We start from the raw sequence: 14,560 nt of genomic DNA on the forward strand, positions 1-14,560 counted from the left end.
AATCAGGAAAATAATAAAAAATATTATTGTTAAGAACCATTTAACAAACATCAAAAACTTGTCACAGTATTGATAACAAATCAATAATGGATAACCATCAATAACGATTGATTATGAGACAAAACAATATAAAAAAAACATGCGTATTATTACAGTCACAAACTGTTGATAAACACCAAAAAACATGAAGTATGCCAATAATAATCTTGAAAAACTTGTGAACAATAATGAATGATTCAGAAAAATTAATACTGTCAAACATACTTAACAAGCATCAATGAACATGAAATAAATAATAATTCTAACAAACAAGCGATTTATGATTGACTAAGAAGATACTAGTAAACAATTCATAAAAATAATCATTCATGGATGACAAGGCATGAAAAATGGATAATGGTAAATCATTTTGATTACCAATGATGAGGGCCCATGTCTTGTTTATCAAATCTCAGAAAATACAAATATTACAGACAGGCCGGGCAATCAACAAGGAGTTAAGGGAAGGGAGGCAAGATTGAAAGCTTGACGCCCAGTACGTTGATAACAGAAATCGAGGAATGGTTGATTATGTAAGTAAAATGGAGACAGATTAATGCAAAAACAGTCTTCATAAAAAAATATACAAATTTTTTTAGTCTGTACCTTTTTGTGCAAGGTGAGAGCTAAACAGCCCGCCTGCCATCAAAACATGAAGTGAGTTGATAAGGTTCAATAATCCTTGAAAAGGGCTAAAACCAATGATAAAAATCTTTAATGTTTAACAAAATCGACATCAGGCTGTGAGGCAACCATAGTTCCAAACATAAATGAACATGAAATAAATAGTGAAGACCCTAACAAACAATTTGGGATGTATTTATGATTGACTGGCATGAGTTGATATTTTGGTGAACAATTCGAGAACAAATTATCTTTCTGGTGTTGATGTTCGTGACAAGGCATTAAAAACGGATAATGGTCATCACAGTTTTACTGTGTGAATGGGGAAGTCAGTTCTTGTTATCCCTTGTCTTTATGATATCTAGCACAATATCCAATACTTGCTTTCTTCTGGCCTTAAATCGTTATCTCTAGATGAATTCCCTGCGAATTTCTTTGAGGGTACCCTATCTATCTTGCAGCTGCAAGAGGAACTGGCCTGTTTTAGCTCGAACAGTTTTTGTACTAGTGACAAGCGAACGGAATAGGCGAGTTGCTTTTGTTTTTATGCCTCCCTAAGCACCATCAGCATCCCAGTACTGCTCTGTAATCCCTTTCTTCCTTTAGAGCTGAATAGGTTCATGGTCTGGAACCCCTACAGATTTGCACCGGCACTGGCAGTGAACCAAAACTGATGATATGGAACACTTTCCCACACGTATGGCACTGCTGGTGGCACGAAGGAATAGATAATCGATTCCTGTATCATTATCACTGCTCTAGGGATGCAAATACTCGTCATCTGAGGTGCTACCGTCATTATAATCGTGATAATAACGAGATCTTTACTAAAAACACTATCGGCATCAAGCATCACCCTTACCGTCCATTTTTTTCTTTTCACAATAACCCTACTAGCCTTCCCTTTATCTTTTCCTTCTTCTACCACTTGTTTAATATCGCTGCTTCCCTCACCTATCATCACACCGTCTCGATCTATCACACCACTATCACCGCGATCTATCACCGGAGAAAGTTCATAATCATCGTTATCACTATCCAAAACAACTTTGCTTTCACCATAAAAGCCTCCGATACACACAGGACATTTCCCTTATTTAGGCTTTTTTTCACATTATCGGAGGATGACACGGCCTTATTGCACACTTAGATGGAACCTACGTTGTCTCAACCTACTGCAGAGTCAGTATTATCACTCGGCGATTCGTAATACCGCGAATTTTACCGAAAAACCTGTTTGTTTACGAAGTATCTCTAACGCCATTAACCGACTCCCGCGTATCAATAGTAATAGTAGTAGTAGTAGCAGTAGTTGTGGTAGGGGAAGGGGGGGAGGAAGAGGAGGGATTTGCCTTTGAAACGGCTCCCTTGTTCGTTTTATTCATCCTCTGTTTGGGTTTCTTTAAATTTTTTTTCTGTAAAACCATAATTCGTTTAAAAATTCTTTCCATAACAAAAGCGTTGATCGGTTAGCTAACCGCTCGGCTCCTAATGGAGAATCCTTGTAACGGCTCTCCAGAAAAAAAAGGCGAGTAGATTGGCTAAATTGCCGCATGAGCATCAAACATTATCGTCTGTGACAAATGTTTATACTAATGTCTTTCCAAAAATATGGCACACTCAATCAAAACAGTATCGCAACATACTTCAAAACAGGTTATAATAGTGACGTCTCGGGCTATTTGGCAACTCCGTCGTAAGCGCAAGGCAACACGCATAGACACTTGCTGGTGCATCGGAGAAGTCTTAAACCGGTTTTTTATAATATATTGTTATAATACGTTACTTGATTAAAGGATATTACTATAAAATACTTCAAAGGACATCACTGTTCTTACGTTTTAATATCTTCATCTCCGAAGGCCATCAATATATGTCTTACCATAATATATGCGAACTTTGTATAGACCTAGGCCTAGGCTGTTAAAAGTTGAACTATGAGCCTTACTGACATCAAGAATTACGACTTCTGGAAAGATTTGCAGGAATATTATTATGAATCAAATTTTACAAGAATGGTGGTATTTGAATGGCTAATCCTTTGTATATTGTGAACTAGTGAAACTTAATATTTTTTTATTTAGGTTACATAAACACTAGATACAAAGTGTATTTTCAGTGTTTTATAAAATAATGAGAAATATTTTGCATATATTTTCATCGGAAAGAAAATTAATAAATGAATTAGTATATATATACATATATGTGTGTGTGTATGTATACACGCATACATATATTAGATATATATATATATATATATATATATATATATATATATATATATATATATATATATATATATATATATATATGTATTAGTAGTGCATAATGAAGAGAATTACTGCATTAGAAGTAATTTATACCCATCTTTTGTCAAATTAAACAAACACAAACTCTCTCTCTCTCTCTCTCTCTCTCTCTCTCTCTCTCTCTCTCTCTCTCTCTCTCTCTCTCTCTCAGTATTTTGTGTGGGACAGTTTTTCACAAATGTTGACTTCGTGAGGCTTAGGCCTAAGTGACTTCCATATTGACTTGGCGTGACTAATTAGTGTTCCTTAGGTCCTTATTGGTTTCAGGTTATCAGATTTCGCTGGCCATTCAATCCGGGTGATATCTTGATGGGCCCTAAACCCTTCTTCCCCTTAGGGGGATAGTGCCGTCAATGCACCTCACGCGCGGTGCACTGTAGGCATTGCTTAAGGTCTTTCGCAGCGTCCCTTCCATGGCCCCTAGCTGCAAAACCCCTTTCATTCCTTTTACTGTACTTCCTTTCATATTCTCTTTTTTCCGTCTTACTTTCAACCCTCTTCTAACAATTGATTCATAGTGCAACTGCTTTGAGGTTTTCTTCCTGTTACACCTTTCAAACCTTTTACTGTCAATTTCCGTTTCAGCGCTGAATGACCTCATAGGGCCCAGTGCTTGGCCTTTGGCCTAAATTCTACATTCAATTCAATTGAAAACCATATATATATATATATATATATATATATATATATATATATATATATATATAGAAAGACGATTAACACTAAATAAAAAGATAAGCTTAGTTAAAAAAATAAAAAAATAAAAAATGAAATTAATAAAAATAAAAAATAAATCTTTTTATTTTTTATTTTTACTAATTTTATTTTTTACCTTATTTTTCATTTTATTGTTTTTTTTTGTTTTTTAGCAAGAGCCACTCCCAAAGCCCTTCGCTTCGAAAGAGCTCCGAGACAGAGATAGCCGTCTGCGTCAGTCAGGCTGACAGGGGGCGGAGAACCCCTGAGAGCAATCGCCCAGGGGAAGTTAACGGAAGAATTAGTTTATCACGAAGTTTTGCCGATAGTTTTAATCATTGTTTAAGAACTTCTTTTAAAAAAAGTGAAGGTATTCTGTTTTTCGTGTTTCTTTTGAATATAAAAAGGAATATTGATAATGCAATGATACTCAGCGTTGATGCAGATTTTTAGTTTTCTGTAAAAGAAAACTATTGAGCCGGCTTCGTCTTTCCGTCCGCACTTTTTTATCTCCGCACTTTTTCTGTCCGCCCTCAGATCTTAAAAACTGCTGAGGCTAGAGGGCTGCAAATTGGTAAGTTAACCATCCACCCTCCAATCATCAAACATACCAAATTGCAGCCCTCTAGCCTCAGTACTTTTCATTTTATTTAAGGTGAAAGTTAGCCATAATCGTGCGTCTGGTAACGATATAGGATAGGCCACCACCAGCCCGTGGTTAAAGTTTCCTGGGACGCGGCTCATACAGCATTATGCCGAGACCACCGAAAGATAGATCTATTTTCGGTGGCCTTGATTATACGCTGTACAGAAAACTCAATTGCGCTGAAGAAACTTCGGCGCATTTTTTACTTGTTTATTATTGTTTTAACCTTTCCTTTAAAAAAAATTATTGTATTTTCCCGATTTTCTTTGGATATAGAGAGAATATTGATAATGCAATGATAATCAATGTTTATCCAGATTATAAGATTAAGATGAAAGGGTATGCAAATGAACTATATAGCGAAGTTGTCACTTAATTAGAAAGAATAATCAGATAATGGAGAGAGAGAGAGAGAGAGAGATGGCTAGCCTTTTTCTCTTTGTCATCAAAATCATCGTCTCAAAATGTCATCACTTACACAGACAGATTTCTTTAAATATTTCTCTTCACACTGACGACGGTTCGACGAGAGAGAGAGAGAGAGAGAGAGAGAGAGAGAGAGAGAGAGAAACACGAGCTAAACAAACGCAACCGTCCTGTTCAGTTAGATATAAATCCGAGGTCGATTTTTCCATTGTAGGAGATACCAGTCTGAAAGGCGAACAACAACAATGTCTGATTCTATTTTTTCCCTCCGTGGAAATTCGAAACCATTGTTTTATTTGTGATTTTTTCCGGCGTCGAATCTGGAGCGGAACAATAGGGGGTCTAAATGAGCCTATTGGGAAATGAATCACCGGTTATTAGAATCTACATGACCTTCTGATCAAAAATGGCTCACAGAAAATTGTTCCCGAAGCCTCGCGGTTTTTCGTTCGAATGAACCGCACCGGGAGTCAAGCAGAGTGGCGGACCGGACGAAACCGAACGTTTTCGAGAATGAAAAAATGTTTATTTATTAATCTTTTTTTTTTTTTAGGAAGACATGTCAAAAGTGGACGTGAATTTAAGGAAGACATCATTATTATTATTATTATTATTATTATTATTATTATTATTATTATTATTATTATTATTATTATTATTATTAAAAAGCAGTTTTTGAAATAAGGTTCTGATACCACCCTTTGTAAGGAAGAAAGTTATGTATGTATGATTGCATATACATATATATACAAATATATATGTATGTATATGTACAGTATATGTATATGTATATTTATATGTATACATACAGACATAACTTTCTCCCCTTGTAAGGAAGAAAGATGTGTATGTATGTATGTATGTCTATAAGGAAGAAAGATGTGTATGTATGTATGTATGTCTATATATATATACATACTATATATGTATATATATGTATATGCAAGGGGTGGCACCAGAGACTTATTTCAAAAACTGTTATAATAATAATAATAATAATAATAATAATAATAATAATAATAATAATAATAATAATAATAATAATAATAATAATAATAATAATATATATATAATAATATATATATATATGTATATATATATAATGTTTTCGAATAAGAAGGAATTTTCAGTTTTTAGAAAGACGCCTGAAAAATGGACTTGAATTTAATGAAATATTTTGCTCCTTCATTAAAATGGTATGAAGCAAGAGAGAGAGAGAGAGAGAGAGAGAGAGAGAGAGAGAGAGAGAGAGAGAGAGAGAGAGAGAGCACACTGCTTTGACAAAAAAAAGAAGAAGCAGAAGATGTTATTTCTTTTGCACAATTTTGCCTGAATTTGTTATGCGTTTCGAAGGCCCCGGATATTAAAAAATGGAAAGAATTGCGCAACTTTACCAGGTTATGAAAACAATTCTACGCTTGCGCGCTGTTTTGACGCTTTGTTGTAGAGACTTCAAGAAAAGTCACGCGATGTAATATGTTTATGAAGTTAGTCTCTCTTTTTAGTTTTCTGTAAATGGAAATTATTGTGCCGGCTTTGTCTGTCCGTCCTCACTTTTTCTGTCCGCACTTTATTCTGTCCGCAATCTGTTCTGTCCGCACTTATTTCTGTCCACACTTTTTCTGTCCACATTTTTTCTCTTCGCACTTTATTCTGTCCACACTTTTTCTGTCCGCACTTTATTCTGTCCGCACTTTTTCTGTCCACACTTTTTATGTCCTCACTTTTTCTGTCCGCACTTTATTCTGTCAGCACTTTATTCTGTCCGCACTTATTCCTGTCCACACTTTTTCTGTCTGCACTTTTTCTGTCCACACTATTCTGTCCGCAATTTATTTTGTCCGCACTTATTTCTGTCCACACTTTTTCTGTTTTTCTGTCTGCACTTTTTCTGTCCGCAGATTTTCTGTCCGCCCTCAGATCTTAAAAACTACTGAGGCTAGAGGGCTGCAAATTGGTATGTTGATCATCCACCCTCCAATCATCAAACATACCAAATTGCAGCTCTCTAGCCTCAGTAGTTTTTCATTTTATTTAAGGTTAAATTTAGCCATAATCATGCTTCTTGCAACGATATAGGACAGGCTACCACTGGGCCGTGGTTAAAGTTTCATGGACCCCTGCTCATACAGCATTATAACGAGACCACCGAAAGATAGATCTATCATCGGTGGCCTTGATTATACGCTGTAGCGGCTGTACAGAAAACTCGATTGCATTTTTTACTCGTTTATTCATCGTTCCATTTCCCCCCTGACAGAACGATCTCCGGTAATTACCGATACCCAATCACATCCATTAAAAGGAATCAGAGCATATAATATAATATTTAAACTAACGTTTCTCATTTTCTGACGCAATCGAACCGAACTTAATAACAGAAACGTTGTTCGACGCAGAGAACGTTGTTGCATTTAAAAAAAAAAAAAAGATAAAATGGTGATTCGTTGGGATGATTGCGGTACTGGACATTGGGCGGCGATTGGAATCCTCTGATGGGAGATTTAATGGGCGTGTTTGCGAAAGGTCATAACCATCTTTCGCGGGCGGATTGCTTCGTGAAATGATAATCCCTCCCCCGCTCCCCCCCCCCCCCCTGCCCCCTTTGTCCGGTCTCTCGCTCCTGCTGCTTTTGCTGTTGTGGCTGCTTTTGCTGCTGTGGCTTCTTCACCTGCTGTGGCTTCTTCTGCTGCTGTGGCTGTGTCGGTTCACTTTTTGGTTCTCTGTACAAGGAAAATATTGCTCCAGCTAGGTCTGTCAGTCCGAGCTTTTTTCTGCCCGCACTTTTTCTGTCAACATTTTTTTTGTCAGCATTTTTTTATGTCCGCACTTTTTTCTGTCCGCATTTTTTTATGTCCGCACTTTTTCCTGTCCGCACTTTTTTATGTCTGCACTTTTTTGTGTCCGCACTTTTTCTGTCCGCATTTTTTTATGTCCGCATTTTTCCAGTTCGCACTTTTTTCAGTCCGCACTTTTTCTATCCGCACTTTTTACAGTCCGCACTTTTTCTGTCCGCACTTTTTTATGTCCGCACTTTTTCTGTCGGCACTTTTCTGTCGGCCCTCAGATCTCAAAAACCACTCGGGGTAGAAGGCTGCAAATTGGTATGTTGATCATCCACCCTCCAGTCATCAAACATACCAAATTGCAGCCCTCTAGCCTCAGTAGTTTTTATTTTATTCAAGGCTAAAGTTAGACATAATCGTGCTTCTGGCAATGATATAGGATAGGCTGCCACCGGGCCATAGTTAAAGTTTCACGGGCCGTGGCTCATACATCAATAGAAAAAATCCTATTCATGCCTAGACTTAAATGATAATTTTCGATGTTAACAGAAAAATTCCTATTAATATCCAGAATTAGAGAATATTTTTAGCTAGTAATAAAAAATTTCAATTGATAGCTATGGACAGAAAAATTCCTATTAACAGTAAGAATCAACAAATAATTTTATCTATAAAAAATCTATTAACAGCTAGAATTAAAAAATAATTCTAGCTGTCAATAGCAAAATTAATTTTAATAGCCAAGATGCAAGAAGAATTTTAGCTATCAATAACTAAAATTCCTCTGAAATTTTAGCTGTTGACAGGAATTTTTCTATTGACAGCTAAAATCATTCTTTAATTCTAGCTGTTAGTAGAATTTTTTATGGATAAAAGCTAAAATAATTTTTCTATTGACAGCTAAAATCATCCTTTAAATCTAGCTGTTAATAAGATTTTTCTTGTTAAAAGCTAAAATAATTTTTCTGTTGACAGCTAAAATCATTCCTTAATTCTAGCTATTAACATATTTTTCTGGTTAAAAGCTATAATAATTTTCCTATTGACAGCTAAAATCATTTAATTAATTCTTATTCTTAACAGATTTTTTTTATCTAAAATTATTTAATTAAATCTTGCTCTTAATAGAAATTTGTCTAATGGCTAAACTATATTTTTAACAGAAATTTCACCAATCAACTCCCGAGGCTAAAAAGTATTGCCAACAACATATCTATCTATTTTTCCAGGGCCATAGAATCACTCCATTCGCAACTGGAATCCACACGGGGTGGGGGGAGGGCATTCTGCAAAATGAACCATGGCGAAATACTTGACCATTACACGGAGAGGTTTCATTCCGGCCTCATTCATGTGCGATTATTTCCGCTGCAAATTGTACGCGTACGCTTTCATTCCCCTGCAAGCGTATTGCCATTAATTGCCATGCATACGGCAATTCTTAGGCCCGGCTGTATAGGGCAGTTTTAAAAAAAACTGGGGCATTAGCGAATTCCGGTCGTTCATAGAGAATTCGTGATTTTTTGGGGTATTAATTCTTTCCGATTTTTATTAAAAATTTTTTTATTTTGTGTGTGTGTGTGTGTTTGTGTGTGTCCTATACTCCCCAGTAACATTCCATCCTCGACCCCCACCCCCCCGCCAACCATTCTCCTCAGATTAACTTGTAATACGAGATCATTACTTTTTCATTTGGGGCTAAACTTTAACCTTACATAAAATAAAAACCACTGAGGCTAGAGGGCTGCAATTTGGTATGTATGATGCTTGGAGGGTAGATGATCAACATACCAATTTGCAGCCCTCTAGCCTCAGTAGTTTTTAAGCTCTGAGGGCGGACGGGCAGACAAATAGCCGCCTCAACAGTTTACTTTGACAGAAAACTATGAAAAGCACCAAAATAAAGAATAAATTAGTGGCATGACTCTTAGTCAATAATGACCTCAATGGCTTTGAAAATGGGGTCTCGCCCTTTGAATCCCTTTTGCAATGTTACGTATGATTTTAATAGCTTTCAAATGGACTTGGGGCCCGATTTGAGGGCCTAAAGAGACCGGTACTAAAAATGGACGATCCTTGGGGGGCACCTGATGTCATTTTTTTTTTTCACCACTACGTTTACAAAAGCAATTTTGGTCGTGGCTTCCCTTTGGAGAATAGACCATTTATTTGATTTTCCCTTTTAATTTCAGTGATTTTACAGATCACGTGACATTTGAGTTTGTCATATGGTCATGATCATAACATATCATGGATGTCATAACTAAGGCATTGTCGTCATGAGGACATTTTTGCATACTCTTACGGAAACCGCACAGGGACGCTCCAGTTAGCTTATGATATGTGCATTTATTTTTATTTCCCATTTTCACAATAACTGTTATTTATGTTTGCGTAAAGTACAACAGGCGCAACAGACCTATGGATTTTATACGAGGATATCTGAAAAAAAAAAGTAAAAAAGAATTGAGTTTTCTGTACAGCGTACAATCAAGGCCACCGAAAATAGATCTCTCTGTCATATATATATATATATATATATATATATATATATATATATATATATATATATATATATATATATATATATATATATATATATATATATATATACATGCATACATATATATGTATATATGTGTGTGTGAGTGTAAGTATATATGTGTATCTCTGCACAACAATTAACACCGCTGACTAAGCGCAATGTACGAGCACACTCGTAAAACAGCATCCTCCCCCTACAGATTTCATTGCAACATGAAAAGTCCTTTGATGTATTGATTACCCAGATTAGCAATGCAAAGTTCCTCACAAAATAAATTGTGCATGGCTTTCATATGATTACGGCTGCAATGTATTTGGTCAGCGTTACAGCAAAAACGGATTACCCGCGGTTACAGTTGCGCTTGTATTTTGAAATTGGCACCTAGTTTTTTTTTTTTTTTTTTTGCTGGAAATGTCTCTCTCTCTCTCTCTCTCTCTCTCTCTCTCTCTCTACACACACATATATGTATATATGTATATAGTATATGCATATATATATATATATATATATATATATATATATATATATATATATATATATATATATATATATATATATATATACATTATATATACATATACATATATATAAATATAAAAGAGAGAGAGATTTCAGCAAAAACTAGGTGTCAATTTATATATATATATATATATATATATATATATATATATATATATATATATATATATAAATTGGCCAATTTATATATATATATATACACAGTAAAATTTCTAGGAGAAATTGGACAATAATGAACCCTCCGCACAAATCTTGAATGCAAGTAAACCATTATTAGAAACCCTCGCAATTGCACAAACACCCGCGAGCGAACAATAAACTAATTCTAGCCGGATAGATTTCGCCGCCTAAGTTTTTCCCTCTGCCGTAACAATGCCACTCGTCGGAGGAGTAAGCCTGAAATTGCAATATCAGGCTAATTGATTTACCGGCGACAAAAACTTTATTAACATCAAAGATCTCGGCGATGCAAGGGGCAGCCTTTGAAGTCTTCGACGAAACGCACTTGTTTTTCCCTCCTCGAGTCTGTCGTAAAAAGCTCTGTTCCCGAACTGTGCGCGAAATCTCAAAATGGTGGAACGCCCTGGACGTATCCCATCACACTCTCAACATTTTGGTTACCTGATATAGATATATCCGCTGATAATTAAGTCACAGTCACTAACCAGGCGTGTTGTTGTTCACTCCACGAGAAAAGAGTTTGAGGGAAGAGTTTATTGCTCAACGCTATGTCGTCTGGGCTGTCACGTTCAGCTGGTCTGGAAACTGGGATCTTTCCTAGTGACCCCCTAGGGTTTTCGGGGGTCGTTATCTTGGTCTAATATTTCTTGGGGGTCATTATCTTTATGAAATTTATAGTCTTTTGTTTATGTTGTTACGGTAATCCCCAAAGGGTTTGTAAGTACCGGGTTAAATTTACCCTTGGTGGTCACTGTCTAAGAAAGATCCGAAAATTGCAACTGGAACTTCAGAAGTTCAAGCGATGGTGCAATGCATTACTACCCTAATACAACAGTATTCTGATGTTTGACTTACATTTTTATTTATTTATTAGTCTGTTAATTTGTCTGTGATCTCCTCTTTCTGTATTTCCCATTACCTTCTGTTACTTCTTTTCAATGAACACCATAATATTCTTCGGAAGCTTGAATTTCAGGTCAATGGCACCTGTGGCGGGCTTGCTCCTTATGAATATGGTTCATCTTCTGAATAATAATAATAATAATAATAATAATAATAATAATAATAATAATAATAATAATAATAATAATAATAATAAATCTTCCTTATCTTAAAGACCTTTTATTCCAGTCAAGAATTTCATTTAGTGGCACAAATTAAACAAGTAAAAAATGCCCTGAAGTTTCTTCGGCGCAATCGAGTTTTCTGTCACTACAGCATATAATCAAGGCCAACGAAAATAGATCTATCTTTCGGTGGTCTCTGTATAATGCTGTATGAGCCTCGGCCCATGAAACTTTAACCAGAGCCAGGTTGTGGCCTGGCCTATATCGTTGCCAGATGCACGATTACGGCAAACTTTAACCTTAAATAAAATAAAAGCTACTGAGGCTAGAGGGCTGCAATTTGGTTTGTTTGATGATTGGAGGGTGGATGATTAACATACCAATTTGCAGCCCTTTAGCCTCAGTAGTTTTTAAGATCTGAGGGCGGACAGGCGGACAGAATAAAGCGCTGACGGACAGACAAAGCCGGCACAATAGTTTTCTTTTCAGAAAACGATAACCTGATTATTATTCTAAGCTCCCACTGACAGCAAAACTTTAATTGAACAAAACCACGATGCAGAATTACTGGTAAAATCTAGAGGTGAATAGAATTTTGATAAGACATTTTACCCACATTCAATGCAAGACACCAAATTACTTTATTGCGACAGAGAATAATGATGAATAGTAATAAGATTCAGAAAGACTAGACTTAGGTTCTATAAACGTAATCAAAAAAAGTTCTAGTGTCTCTGATCGCTAAGGAAATAATAACTGCTAAATCAATCGGCGGCTGCAGAATATGCAACCGATTCAGCGATTTTCCTATTACGCGAAATTTTGTTGAGAAAATTTAGTCATTTCTGGACATTGACTAAGTTCATGCAAACATTATTATTATTATTATTATTATTATTATTATTATTATTATTATTATTATTATTATTATTATTATTATTATCAAAAAACAGATTCCTTACAGAAACACGTGCACTTTTAACCCATTAGCTGGGTATCAATTTCAGGAGACAAAATGAAATGTAAAAGAGTTACATTGATTCCTTTCATGAAGAAATTTAACTAACCTGGAACCAAAGACTTCAGGAAATATTCTCCAGTAATGTAAGTGCATACTGCCCTAAAATGGAAGACTGCAGTATCTGCAAAAACACAAAACTGAGAAAAATGATAGATACTCCCTTGCCTTACTACTGATTTTGCAGATACTGCAAACGGGACCCCCTAAATACTTGTGGAAAGCACTGAAGAATCATTCTGAAGCTGCAGTAACTTACGTATTAGTGTTTCACGAGCCCAATAGGTGGCATATCTCAATTTCGAAAATTTTGCAGATACTGCAGTTTTCCTTGCTTACTAATGACTACTGATTTTGCAGATACTGCAGTTTTCCCTTGCCTTACTACTGATTTTGCAGAATGGGACCCCTAAATACTCGTGGACAGCATTGAAAAATCATTCTGAAACTGCAGTAACTTGTGTACTTTGTGTTTCACGAGCCCAGTAGGTGGCATATCTCAATTTCGAAAATTTTGCAGATACTGCAGTTTTCCATTTTAGGGCAGCATATACCCAAATAACTGTCAATTTGACTCGCAAATTTTTTTTTAATTAAGAGAATACTTAAGAATCACTTAAAGAAAAAAGTCGTCACATGATTCATATGGTAATTATCATAAACATCTGTGGGAACACCTCCGTAGCGTTAATCAGATTTCAGCCGCTTTTAAAAGTTCTGAGAAGCGTGACGGTAAAATTATTCTCTATTACCACGCTCGTTCGGAATATAATTTTAATTTCTTTACACACCATCCCCGTAATCTGCTTACCACCGAAAATAAGATTTTGCTTTGCAGAAATTATACAGGCGAATGCAATTAGTCTAATCTTGTGGAAAATGTTTTCATGCTATTGCGACAATATCAAATTGTGCTTAATGTTATTCGGTCTCACGAGTCACGAGCATAATGGCTATTTCATGGAGGTGAAGGTCATAGATTTACTGATATAGAAACTAGGTGGAACCGACTGTTAAACAGAACCGACTGTTAAACAGATGTCCCAGTAGTGGGGGTTAGTGCCGTCAGCGCGCCTCACTCGGTGCTCAGTAGGCATTACTTAAGGTTCTTTGCGGCGTCCCTTAGGCCTCTAGTTGATACTTCTTTCATTCCTTTTATGTATATCCATTGATAATTCTCTCTGTACACTTGTTTCATATTGCAACTGGTTTGAGGTTTTCCTCCTGTTACACCTTTCAAACCTTCTTACCGTCAATTTCCCTTTCAGCGCTGAATGACCTCATAGGTCCCAGTGCTTGGCCTTTGGCCTAAATTCTATATTCGTTCCTTAAACTGTCGTGATCAAGCAGTTATTTGGCGTATCCTATTGGACTTTTATTTATTTGAATTTTGAGAAAGTTATCATTTAATAATATTTCATACTGACTTCGATGACGACTACAAGAAGAGAGGCTAGGGATGAGTGGAGATTTGTGGAAGATAAAGCACAGGTAAGACATGAATGGCGGAATATTACAGAAGCCCTTTGCGTCTCAAGGCGTTGAGTCAATGATTACATATACATATATATATATATATATATACATATATATATATATATATATATATATATATATATATATATATATATATATATAATATATATATATATATATATGTATATATATATATATATATGTATATATATATATATATATATATATA

Source organism: Macrobrachium rosenbergii, chromosome 8, assembly GCF_040412425.1.
Source record: "Macrobrachium rosenbergii isolate ZJJX-2024 chromosome 8, ASM4041242v1, whole genome shotgun sequence".
Taxonomy (NCBI): Eukaryota; Metazoa; Arthropoda; class Malacostraca; order Decapoda; family Palaemonidae; genus Macrobrachium; species Macrobrachium rosenbergii.